Below are 14,711 nucleotides of genomic sequence, written 5' to 3'. Positions count from 1 at the left end.
ACATTGGTCACTAGCCGACTTATCTCCGAGGGTCTAACGCTGCCTCCTACCAGATGGATGTACAATTTGGCTGTCAAGTTTCTAGTCTCCGACTCAAAACTCTCACCTAATTCTCACTGTCAGATCCTGGTATGGACGATGGAACACACAAATAGCGTCGCGATTCAGTACATCGACGTCTAGCGTAACTATCTATAAGGGTCTATTGGTGCCGCGGTCACCGGATTTTCGCTCTTTGTCAGTCTTGTTTTCAAATCCGATGCGGATTTGACAGTTAATTGCGACATTCCCACCATCCTAACGACGTTGCAACACAGAAATTGCGTCGCGATTCAATACATTGATCACTAGCCGATTTATCTCCGAGGGTCTAACGCTGCTTCATACCAGATGGATGTACAATTTAGCTGTCAAGTTTCTTGTCTCCGACTCAAAACTCACAGCTAATTCGTACCGTCAGATCCTGGTATTGACGATGGAACACACAAATAGCATCGCGATTCTATACATCGATGTCCAGCGTAACTATCTAGATGGGTCTATTTGTGCCTCGGTCACCGGATGGTCGCGTTTTGTCAGTCTAGTTTACAAATCCGACGCAAAACTGGCAGTTAATTTTATTCCTCCCATACTCTCAATTACGATGGAACACACAACCTGCTATGGTTTTTCAGAACATCGTCTTCCAGCAGATTTATCTCCAAGCATGCCTGGGTCACCACTTGATGGTTCTCCTGCGAGTAAAGTTACCGGAATCCGACGCAAATTTGACAGTTAATCGCGACATTCCCACCATCCTAATGACGTTGCAACACAGAAATTGCGTCGCGATTCAATACATTGGTCACTAGCCGACTTATCTCCGAGGGTCTAACGCTGCCTCATACCAGATGGATGTACAACTTGGCTGTCAAGTTTCTTGTCTCCGACACAAAACTCACAGCTAATTCTTATCGTCAGATCCTGGTATCGACGATGGAACACACAAATAGCATCGCGATTCAATCGATCGATGTCCAGCGTAACTATCTACAAGGGTCTATTGGTGCCTCGGTCACCGGATGGTCGCGTTTAGTCATCTAGTTTTCAAATCCGACGCAAATTGACAGTTAATTGCGACATTCCCACCATCCTAATGCCGATGCAACACAGATATCGCGTCGCGATTCAATACATTGGTCACTAGCCGACTTATCTCCGAGGGTCTATCGCTGCCTCATACCAGATGGACGTACTGTTTGGCAGTCAAGTTTGTTTTTTCCCTCTCATAACTCACAGTTAATTCTTACGGTCAGATCCTGGTATTGACGATGGAACACACAAATAGCGTCGCGATTCAATAGATCGATGTCCAGCGTTACTATCTACAAGGGTCTATTGGTTCCTCGGTCACCGGATGGTCGCGTTTTGTCAGTATAGTTTACAAATCCGACGCAAAACTGGCAGTTAATTTTATTCCCCCCATACTCTCAATTACGATGGAACACACATACTGCTATGGTTTTTCAGAACATCGTCTTCCAGCAGATTTATCTTCAAGCATGCCTGGGTCATCACTTGATCGTTCTCCTGCGAGTAAAGTTACGGGAATCCGACGCAAATTTGACAGTTAATCGCGACATTCCCACCATCCTAATGACATTGCAACACAGAAATTGCGTCGCGATTCAATACATTGGTCACTAGCCGACTTATCTCCGAGGGTCTATAGCTGCCTCATACCAGATGGACGTACTCTTTGGCAGTCAAGTATGTTTTCTCCCTCTCATAACTCACAGTTCATTCTTACCGACAGATCCTGGTATCGACCATTGAACACACTAATAGCGTCGCGATTCAGTACATAGATGTCTAGCGTAACTATCTACAAGGGTCTATTGGTGCCTCGGTCACCGGATGTTCGCTCTTTGTCAGTCTAGTTTTCAAATCCGACGCTAATTTGACAGTTAATTGCGTCATTCCCACCATCCTAACGACGTTGCAACACTGAAATTGCGTCGCGATTCAATACATTGGTCACTAGCCGACTTATCTCCGAGGGTCTAACGCTGCTTCATACCAGATGGATGTACAATTTAGCTGTCAAGTTTCTTGTCTCCGACTCAAAACTCACAGCTAATTCTTACCGTCAGATCCTGCTATTGACGATGGAACACACAAATAGCGTCGCGATTCTATACATCGATGTCCAGCGTATCTATCAAGAAGGGTCTATTTGTGCCTCGGTCACCGGAAGTTCGCGCTTTGTCAGTCTAGTTTTCAAATCTGACGCAAAACTGAAAGTTAATTTTATTCCTCCCATACTCTCAATTACGATGGAACACACATTCTGCGATGGTTTTCAGAACATCGTCTTCCATCAGATTTATCTCCAAGTATCTATTACTGCCTGGGTCACCACATGAACGTTCCCCTGCGAGTAAAGATTCGGGAATCCGACGCAAATTTGACAGATAATTGAGACATTCCCACCATCCTAATGACGATGCAACACAGAAATTGCGTCGGGATCAATACATTGGTCACTAGCCGACTTATCTCCGAGGGTCTATCGCTGCCTCATACCAGATGGACGTACTGCTTGGCAGTCAAGTTTGTTTTCTCCCTCTCATAACTCACAGTTAATTCTTACCGTCAGAGCCTGGTATTGACGATTGAACATACAAATAGCGTCGCTATTCAATAGATAGATCTCCAGCGTAACTATCTACAAGGGTCTATTGGTGCCTCGGTCACCGGATGGTCGCGTTTTGTCATATAGTTTACAAATCCGACGCAAAACTGGCTGTTAATTTTATTCCTCCCATACTCTCAATTACGATGGAACACACATTCTGCGATGGTTTTCAAAACATCGTCTTCCAGCAGATTTATCTCCAAGCATCTATTACTGCCTGGGTCACCACATGATTGTTGTCCTACGAGTAAAGTTTCGGGAATCCGACGCAAATTTGACAGTTAATTGCGACATTCCCACTATCCTAATGCCGATGCAACACAGAAATCGCGTCGCGATTTAATACATTGGTCAAAAGCCGACTTATCTCCGAGGGTCTACGCTGCCTCATACCAGATGGATGTACAATTTGGCTGTCAAGTTTCTTGTCTCCGACTCAAAACTCACAGCTAATTCTTACCGTCTGATCCTGGTATCGACCATTGAACACACAAATAGCGTCGCGATTCAGTACATCGATGTGTAGCGTAACTATCTACAAGGGTCTATTGGTGCCTCGGTCACCGGATGTTCGATCTTTGTCAGTCTAGTTTTCAAATCCGACGCTAATTTGACAGTTAATTGCGTCATTCCCACCATCCTAACGACGTTGCAACACAGAAATTGCGTCGCGATTAAATACATTGGTCACTAGCCGACTTATCTCCGAGGGTCTATCGCTGCCTCATACCAGATGGACGTACTGTTTGGCAGTCAAGTTTGTTTTCTCCCTCTCATAACTCACAGTTAATTCTTACGGTCAGATCCTGGTATTGACGATGGAACACACAAATAGCGTGGCGATTCGATGGATCGATGTCCAGCGTAACTATCTACAAGGGTCTATTGGTGCCTCGGTCACCGGATGGTCGCGTTTTGTCATCTAGTTTTCAAATCCGACGCAAAACTGACAGTTAATTTTATTTTCTCTCATCCTCTCAATGACGATAGAACACACATACTGCGATGGTTTTCAGTACATCGGTTACTAGCAGATTTATCTCCAAGCATCTATTACTGCCTGGGTCACCATATGATCGTTGTCTACGAGTAAAGTTTCGGGAATCCGACGCAAATTTGACAGTTAATTGCGACATTCCCACCATCCTAAAGACGATGCAACACAGAAATTGCGTCGCGATTCAATACATTGGTCACTAGCCGACTTATCTCCGAGGGTCTAACGCTGCTTCATACCAGATGGATGTACAATTTGGCTGTCAAGTTTCTTGTCTCCGACTCAAAACTCACAGCTAATTCTTACCGTCAGATCCTGGCATTGACGATGGAACACACAAATAGCGTCGCGATTCTATACATCGATGTCCAGCGTAACTATCTATAAGGGTCTATTTGTGCCTCGGTCACCGGATGGTCGCGTTTTGTCATCTAGTTTTCAAACCCGACGCAATACTGACAGTTAATTTTATTTTCTCTCATCCTCTCAATGACGATAGAACACACATACTGCGATGGTTTTCAGAACACCGTCTACCAGCAGATTTATCTCCAAGCATGCCTGGGTCACCACATGATCGTTCTCCTGCCAGTAAAGTTTCGGGAATCCGACGCAAATTTGACTGTTAATTGCGACATTCCCACCATCCTAATAACGATGCAACACAGAAATTGCGTCGCGATTCAATACATTGGTCACTAGCCGACTTATCTCCGAGGGTCTAACGCTGCTTCATACCAGATGGATGTACAATTTGGCTGTCAAGTTTCTTGTCTCCGACTCAAGACTCACAGCTAATTCTTACCGTCAGATCCTGCTATTGACGATGGAACACACAAATAGCGTCGCGATTCTATACATCGATGTCCAGCGTAACTATCTAGAAGGGTCTATTTGTGCCTCGGACACCGGATGGTCGCGCTTTGTCAGTCTAGTTTTCAAATCTGACGCAAAACTGACATTTAATTTTATTCCTCCCATACTCTCAATTACGATGGAACACACATTCTGAGATGGTTTTCAGAACATCGTATTCCATCAGATTTATCTCCAAGTATCTATTACTGCATGGGTCACCACAAGAACGTTCCCCTGCGAGTAAAGTTTCGGGAATCCGACGCAAATTTGACAGTTAATTGAGACATTCCCACCATCCTAATGCCGATGCAACACAGAAATAGCTTCGCGATTTAATACATTGGTCAAAAGCCGACTTATCTCCGAGAGTCTACGCTGCCTCATACCAGATGGATGTACAATTTGGCTGTCAAGTTTCTTGTCTCCGACTCAAGACTCACAGCTAATTCTTACCGTCAGATCCTTTTATTGACGATGGAACACACAAATAGCGTCGCGATTCTATACATCGATGTCCAGCGTAACTATCTACAAGGGTCTATTGGTGCCTCGGTCACCGGATGGTCGCGTTTTGTCATCTAGTTTTCAAATCCGACGCAAAACTGACAGTTAATTTTATTTTCTCCCATCCTCTCAATGACGATAGAACACACATACTGCAATGGTTTTCAGTACATCGGCTACTAGCAGATTTATCTCCAAGCATCTATTACTGCCTGGGTCACCACATGATCGTTGTCTACGAGTAATGTTTCCGGAATCCGACGCAAATTTGACAGTTAATTGCGACATTCCCACCATCCTAATGACGATGCAACACAGAAATTGCGTCGCGATTCAATACATTGGTCACTAGCCGACTTATCTCCGAGGGTCTAACGCTGCTTCATACCAGATGGATGTACAATTTGGCTGTCAAGTTTCTTGTCTCCGACTCAAGACTCACAGCTAATTCTTACCGTCAGATCCTTTTATTGACGATGGAACACACAAATAGCGTCGCGATTCTATACATCGATGTCCAGCGTAACTATCTAGAAGGGTCTATTTGTGCCTCGGTCACCGGATGGTCGCGCTTTGTCAGTCTAGTTTTCAAATCTGACGCAAAACTGACATTTAATTTTATTCCTCCCTTACTCTCAATTACGATGGAACACACATTCTGCGATGGTTTTCAGAACATCGTCTTCCATCAGATTTATCTAAAAGTATCTACTACTGCATGGGTCACCACAAGAACGTTCCCCTGCGAGTAATGTTTCGGGAATCCGACGCAAATTTGACAGTTAATTGAGACATTCCCACCATCCTAATGCCGATGCAACACAGAAATAGCTTCGCGATTTAATACATTGGTCAAAAGCCGACTTATCTCCGAGAGTCTACGCTGCCTCATACCAGATGGATGTACAATTTGGCTGTCAAGTTTCTTGTCTCCGACTCAAAACTCACAGCTAATTCTAACCGTCAGATCCTGGTATCGACCATTGAAAACACAAATAGCGTCGCGATTCAGTACATCGATGTGTAGCGTAACTATCTACAAGGGTCTATTGGTGCCTCGGTCACCGGATGTTCGCTCTTTGTCAGTCTAGTTTTCAAATCCGACGCTAATTTGACAGTTAATTGCGTCATTCCCACCATCCTAACGACGTTGCAACACAGAAATTGCGTCGCGATTCAATACATTGGTCACTAGCCGACTTATCTCCGAGGGTCTAACGCTGCCTCATACCAGATGGACGTACTGTTTGGCAGTCAAGTTTGTTTTTTCCCTCTCATAACTCACAGTTAATTCTTACGGTCAGATCCTGGTATTGACGATGGAACACACAAATAGCGTCGCGATTCAATAGATCGATGTCCAGCGTAACTATCTACAAGGGTCTATTGGTGCATCGGTCACCGGATGGTCGCGTTTTGTCATCTAGTTTTCAAATCCGACGCAAAACTGACAGTTAATTTTTTTTCTCTCATCCTCTCAATGACGATAGAACACACATACTGCGATGGTTTTCAGGATATCGGCTACTAGCAGATTTATCTCCAAGCATCTATTACTGCCTGGGTCACCACATGATCGTTGTCTACGAGTAAAGTTTCGGGAATCCGACGCAAATTTGACAGTTAATTGCGACATTCCCACCATCCTAATGACGATGCAACACAGAAATTGCGTCGCGATTCAATACATTGGTCACTAGCCGACTTATCTCCGAGGGTCTAACGCTGCCTCCTACCAGATGGATGTACAATTTGGCTGTCAAGTTTCTAGTCTCCGACTCAAAACTCTCACCTAATTCTCACTGTCAGATCCTGGTATGGACGATGGAACACACAAATAGCGTCGCGATTCAGTACATCGATGTCTAGCGTAACTATCTATAAGGGTCTATTGGTGCCTCGGTCACCGGATTTTCGCTCTTTGTCAGTCTTGTTTTCAAATCCGATGCGAATTTGACAGTTAATTGCGACATTCCCACCATCCTAACGACGTTGCAACACAGAAATTGCGTCGCGATTCAATACATTGATCACTAGCCGATTTATCTCCGAGGGTCTAACGCTGCTTCATACCAGATGGATGTACAATTTAGCTGTCAAGTTTCTTGTCTCCGACTCAAAACTCACAGCTAATTCGTACCGTCAGATCCTGGTATTGACGATGGAACACACAAATAGCGTCGCGATTCTATACATCGATGTCCAGCGTAACTATCTAGATGGGTCTTTTTGTGCCTCGGTCACCGGATGGTCGCGTTTTGTCAGTCTAGTTTACAAATCCGACGCAAAACTGGCAGTTAATTTTATTCCTCCCATACTCTCAATTACGATGGAACACACAACCTACTATGGTTTTTCAGAACATCGTCTTCCAGCAGATTTATCTCCAAGCATGCCTGGGTCACCACATGATTGTTGTCCTACGAGTAAAGTTTCGGGAATCCGACGCAAATTTGACAGTTAATTGCGACATTCCCAACATCCTAATGCCGATGCAACACAGAAATCGCGTCGCGATTTAATACATTGGTCACTAGCCGACGTATCTCCGAGGGTCTAATGCTGCCTCATACCAGATGGATGTACAACTTGGCTGTCAAGTTTCTTGTCTCCGACACAAAACTCACAGCTAATTCTTATCGTCAGATCCTGGTATCGACGATGGAACACACAAATAGCATCGCGATTCAATCGATCGATGTCCAGCGTAACTATCTACAAGGGTCTATTGGTGCCTCGGTCACCGGATGGTCGCGTTTAGTCATCTAGTTTTCAAATCCGACGCAAATTGACAGTTAATTGCGACATTCCCACCATCCCAATGCCGATGCAACACAGATATCGCGTCGCGATTCAATACATTGGTCACTAGCCGACTTATCTCCGAAGGTCTATCGCTGCCTCATACCAGATGGACGTACTCTTTGGCAGTCAAGTTTGTTTTCTCCCTCTCATAACTCACAGTTAATTCTTACCGTCAGATCCTGGTATTGACGATGGAACACACAAATAGCGTCGCGATTCAATAGATCGATGTCCAGCGTAACTATCTACAAGGGTCTATTGGTGCCTCGGTCACCGGATGGTGGCGTTTTGTCATCTAGTTTTCAAATCCGACGCAAAACTGACAGTTAATTTATGTTCTCTCATCCTCTCAATGACGACGGAACACACATACTGCGATGGTTTCCAGAAGATCGTCTTCCATCAGATTTTTCTCCAAGCATCTATTACTGCCTGGGTTACCACATGATCGTTGTCCTACGAGTAAAGTTTCGGGAACCCAACGCAAATTTGACAGTTAATTGCGACATTCCCACCATCCTAATGACGATGCAACACAGAAATTGCGTCGCGATTCAATACATTGGTCACTAGCCGACTTATCTCCGAGGGTCTATCGCTGCCTCATACCAGATGGACATACTGTTTGGCAGTCAAGTTTGTTTTCTCCCTCTCATAACTCACAGTTAATTCTTACCGTCAGATCATGGTATTGACGATGGAACACACAAATACCGTCGCGATCTATACATCGATATCCAGCGTAACTATCTACAAGGGTCTATTGGTGCCTCGGTCACCGGATGGTCGCGTTTTGTCAGTATAGTTTACAAATCCGACGCAAAACTGGCAGTTAATTTTATTCCCCCCATACTCTCAATTACGATGGAACACACAAACTGCTATGGTTTTTCAGAACATCGTCTTCCAGCAGATTTATCTCCAAGCATGCCTGGGTCCCCACTTGATCGTTCTCCTGCGAGTAAAGTTACGGGAATCCGACGCAAATTTGACAGTTAATCGCGACATTCCCACCATCCTAATGACGTTGCAACACAGAAATTGCGTCGCGATTCAATACATTGGTCACTAGCCGACTTATCTCCGAGGGTCTATAGCTGCCTCATACCAGATGGACGTACTCTTTGGCAGTCAAGTATGTTTTCTCCCTCTCATAACTCACAGTTCATTCTTACCGACAGATCCTAGTATCGACCATTGAACACACTAATAGCGTCGCGATTCAGTACATAGATGTCTAGCGTAACTATCTACAAGGGTCTATTGGTGCCTCGGTCACCGGATGTTCGCTCTTTGTCAGTCTAGTTTTCAAATCCGACGCTAATTTGACAGTTAATTGCGTCATTCCCACCATCCTAACGACGTTGCAACACAGAAATTGCGTCGCGATTCAATACATTGGTCACTAGCCGACTTATCTCCGAGGGTCTAACGCTGCTTCATACCAGATGGATGTACAATTTAGCTGTCAAGTTTCTTGTCTCCGACTCAAAACTCACAGCTAATTCTTACCGTCAGATCCTGCTATTGACGATGGAACACACAAATAGCGTCGCGATTCTATACATCGATGTCCAGCGTATCTATCAAGAAGGGTCTATTTGTGCCTCGGTCACCGGATGTTCGCGCTTTGTCAGTCTAGTTTTCAAATCTGACGCAAAACTGACAGTTAATTTTATTCCTCCCATACTCTCAATTACGAATGAACACACATTCTGCGATGGTTTTCAGAACATCGTCTTCCATCAGATTTATCTCCAAGTATCTATTACTGCCTGGGTCACCACATGAACGTTCCCCTGCGAGTAAAGTTTCGGGAATCCGACGCAAATTTGACAGATAATAGAGACATTCCCACCATCCTAATGACGATGCAACACAGAAATTGCGTCGGGATCAATACATTGGTCACTAGCCAACTTATCTCCGAGGGTCTATCGCTGCCTCATACCAGATGGACGTACTGCTTGGCAGTCAAGTTTGTTTTCTCCCTCTCATAACTCACAGTTAATTCTTACCGTCAGATCCTGGTATTGACGATGGAACACACAAATAGCGTCGCGATTCTATACATCGATGTCCAGCGTAACTATCTAGAGGGGTCTATTTGTGCCTCGGTCACGGGATGGTCGCGTTTTGTCAGTCTAGTTTACAAATCCGACGCAAAACTGGCTGTTAATTTTATTCCTCCCATACTCTCAATTACGATGGAACACACATTCTGCGATGGTTTTCAAAACATCGTCTTCCAGCAGATTTATCTCCAAGCATCTATTACTGCCTGGGTCACCACATGATTTTTGTCCTACGAGTAAAGTTTCGGGAATCCGACGCAAATTAGACAGTTAATTGCGACATTCCCACTATCCTAATGCCGATGCAACACAGAAATCGCGTCGCGATTTAATACATTGGTCAAAAGCCAACTTATCTCCGAGGGTCTACGCTGCCTCATACCACATGGATGTACAATTTGGCTGTCAAGTTTCTTGTCTCCGACTCAAAACTCACAGCTAATACTTACCGTCTGATCCTGGTATCGACCATTGAACACACAAATAGCGTCGCGATTCAGTACATCGATGTGTAGCGTAACTATCTACAAGGGTCTATTGGTGCCTCGGTCACCGGATGTTCGATCTTTGTCAGTCTAGTTTTCAAATCCGACGCTAATTTGACAGTTAATTGCGTCATTCCCACCATCCTAACGACGTTGCAACACAGAAATTGCGTCGCGATTATATACATTGGTCACTAGCCGACTTATCTCCGGGGGTCTATCGCTGCCTCATACCAGATGGACGTACTGTTTGGCAGTCAAGTTTGTTTTCTCCCTCTCATAACTCACAGTTAATTCTTACGGTCAGATCCTGGTATTGACGATGGAACACACAAATAGCGTGGCGATTCGATGGATCGATGTCCAGCGTAACTATCTGCAAGGGTCTATTGGTGCCTCGGTCACCGGATGGTCGCGTTTTGTCATCTAGTTTTCAAATCCGACGCAAAACTGACAGTTAATTTTATTTTCCCTCATCCTCTCAATGACGATAGAACATACATACTGCGATGGTTTTCAGTACATCGGCTACTAGCAGATTTATCTCCAAGCATCTATTACTGCCTAGGTCACCATATGATCGTTGTCTACGAGTAAAGTTTCGGGAATCCGACGCAAATTTGACAGTTAATTGCGACATTCCCACCATCCTAAAGACGATGCAACACAGAAATTGCGTCGCGATTCAATACATTGGTCACTAGCCGACTTATCTCCGAGGGTCTAACGCTGCTTCATACCAGATGGATGTACAATTTGGCTGTCAAGTTTCTTGTCTCCGACTCAAAACTCTCAGCTAATTCTCACCGTCAGATCCTGGTATGGACGATGGAACACACAAATAGCGTCGCGATTCAGTACATCGATGTCTAGCGTAACTATCTATAAGGGTCTATTGGTGCCTCGGTCACCGAATGTTCGCTCTTTGTCAGTCTTGTTTTCAAATCCGACGCGAAATTGACTGTTAATTGCGACATTCCCACCATCCTAACGACGTTGCAACACAGAAATTGCGTCGCGATTCAATACATTGGTCACTAGCCAACTTATCTCCTAGGGTCTATCGCTACCTCATACCAGATGGACGTACTCTTTGTCAGTCAAGTATGTTTTCTCCCTCTCATAACTCACAGTTCATTCTTACCGTCAGATGCTGGTATTGACGATGGAACACACAAATAGCGTCGCGATTCAATAGATCGATGTCCAGCGTAACTATCTACAAGGGTCTATTGGTGCCTCGGTCACCGGATGGTCGCGTTTTGTCATCTAGTTTACAAATCCGACGCAAAACTGGCAGTTAATTTTATTTTCTCTCATCCTCTCAATGAAGATAGAACACACATACTGCGATGGTTTTCAGTACATCGGCTACTAGCAGATTTATCTCCAAGCATCTATTACTGCCTGGGTCACCACATGATCGTTGTCTACGAGTAAAGTTTCGGGAATCCGTCGCAAATTTGACAGTTAATCGCGACATTCCCACCATCCTAATGACGTTGCAACACAGAAATTGCGTCGCGATTCAATACATTGGTCACTAGCCGACTTATCTCCGAGGGTCTAACGCTGTCTCCTACCAGATGGATGTACAATTTGGCTGTCAAGTTTCTTGTCTCCGACTCAAAACTCACAGCTAATTCTTACCGTCAGATCCTGGTATTGACGATGGAACACACAAATAGCGTCGCGATTCTATACATCGATGTCCAGCGTAACTATCTAGAAGGGTCCATTTGTGCCTCGGTCACCGGATGTTCGCGCTTTGTCAGTCTAGTTTTCAAATCTGACGCAAAACTGACAGTTAATTTTATTCCTCCCATACTCTCAATTACGATGGAACACACATTCTGCGATGGTTTTCAGAACATCGTCTTCCATCCGATTTATCTCCAAGTATCTAATACTGCCTGGGTCACCACATGAACGTTCCTCTGCGAGTAAAGTTTCGGGAATCCGACACTAATTTGACAGTTAATTGAGACATTCCCACCATCCTAATGACGATGCAAACAGAATTTGCGTCGCGATTCAATACATTGGTTACTAGCCGACTTATCTCCGAGGGTCTAACGCTGCCCCCTACCAGATGGATGTACAATTTGGCTGTCAAGTTTCTTGTCTCCGACTCAAAACTCACAGCTAATTCTTATCGTCAGATCCTGGTATCGACGATGGAACACACAAATAGCATCGCGATTCAATCGATCGATGTCCAGCGTAACTATCTACAAGGGTCTATTGGTGCCTCGGTCACCGGATGGTCGCGTTTAGTCATCTAGTTTTCAAATCCGACGCAAATTGACAGTTAATTGCGACATTCCCACCATCCCAATGCCGATGCAACACAGATATCGCGTCGCGATTCAATACATTGGTCACTAGCCGACTTATCTCCGAAGGTCTATCGCTGCCTCATACCAGATGGACGTACTCTTTGGCAGTCAAGTTTGTTTTCTCCCTCTCATAACTCACAGTTAATTCTTACCGTCAGATCCTGGTATTGACGATGGAACACACAAATAGCGTCGCGATTCAATAGATCGATGTCCAGCGTAACTATCTACAAGGGTCTATTGGTGCCTCGGTCACCGGATGGTGGCGTTTTGTCATCTAGTTTTCAAATCCGACGCAAAACTGACAGTTAATTTATGTTCTCTCATCCTCTCAATGACGACGGAACACACATACTGCGATGGTTTCCAGAAGATCGTCTTCCATCAGATTTTTCTCCAAGCATCTATTACTGCCTGGGTTACCACATGATCGTTGTCCTACGAGTAAAGTTTCGGGAACCCGACGCAAATTTGACAGTTAATTGCGACATTCCCACCATCCTAATGACGATGCAACACAGAAATTGCGTCGCGATTCAATACATTGGTCACTAGCCGACTTATCTCCGAGGGTCTATCGCTGCCTCATACCAGATGGACATACTGTTTGGCAGTCAAGTTTGTTTTCTCCCTCTCATAACTCACAGTTAATTCTTACCGTCAGATCATGGTATTGACGATGGAACACACAAATACCGTCGCGATCTATACATCGATATCCAGCGTAACTATCTACAAGGGTCTATTGGTGCCTCGGTCACCGGATGGTCGCGTTTTGTCAGTATAGTTTACAAATCCGACGCAAAACTGGCAGTTAATTTTATTCCCCCCATACTCACAATTACGATGGAACACACATACTGCTATGGTTTTTCAGAACATCGTCTTCCAGCAGATTTATCTCCAAGCATGCCTGGGTCACCACTTGATCGTTCTCCTGCGAGTAAAGTTACGGGAATCCGACGCAAATTTGACAGTTAATCGCGACATTCCCACCATCCTAATGACGTTGCAACACAGAAATTGCGTCGCGATTCAATACATTGGTCACTAGCCGACTTATCTCCGAGGGTCTATAGCTGCCTCATACCAGATGGACGTACTCTTTGGCAGTCAAGTATGTTTTCTCCCTCTCATAACTCACAGTTCATTCTTACCGACAGATCCTAGTATCGACCATTGAACACACTAATAGCGTCGCGATTCAGTACATAGATGTCTAGCGTAACTATCTACAAGGGTCTATTGGTGCCTCGGTCACCGGATGTTCGCTCTTTGTCAGTCTAGTTTTCAAATCCGACGCTAATTTGACAGTTAATTGCGTCATTCCCACCATCCTAACGACGTTGCAACACAGAAATTGCGTCGCGATTCAATACATTGGTCACTAGCAGACTTATCTCCGAGGGTCTAACGCTGCTTCATACCAGATGGATGTACAATTTAGCTGTCAAGTTTCTTGTCTCCGACTCAAAACTCACAGCTAATTCTTACCGTCAGATCCTGGTATTGACGATGGAACACACAAATAGCGTCGCGATTCTATACATCGATGTCCAGCGTAACTATCTAGAGGGGTCTATTTGTGCCTCGGTCACGGGATGGTCGCGTTTTGTCAGTCTAGTTTACAAATCCGACGCAAAACTGGCTGTTAATTTTATTCCTCCCATACTCTCAATTACGATGGAACACACATTCTGCGATGGTTTTCAAAACATCGTCTTCCAGCAGATTTATCTCCAAGCATCTATTACTGCCTGGGTCACCACATGATTTTTGTCCTACGAGTAAAGTTTCGGGAATCCGACGCAAATTAGACAGTTAATTGCGACATTCCCACTATCCTAATGCCGATGCAACACAGAAATCGCGTCGCGATTTAATACATTGGTCAAAAGCCGACTTATCTCCGAGGGTCTACGCTGCCTCATACCAGATGGATGTACAATTTGGCTGTCAAGTTTCTTGTCT

This window comes from Schistocerca gregaria, unplaced genomic scaffold (assembly GCF_023897955.1).
Source record: "Schistocerca gregaria isolate iqSchGreg1 unplaced genomic scaffold, iqSchGreg1.2 ptg000391l, whole genome shotgun sequence".
NCBI classification, from domain to species: Eukaryota; Metazoa; Arthropoda; class Insecta; order Orthoptera; family Acrididae; genus Schistocerca; species Schistocerca gregaria.
Note: the sequence above shows the minus strand (reverse complement) of the source record.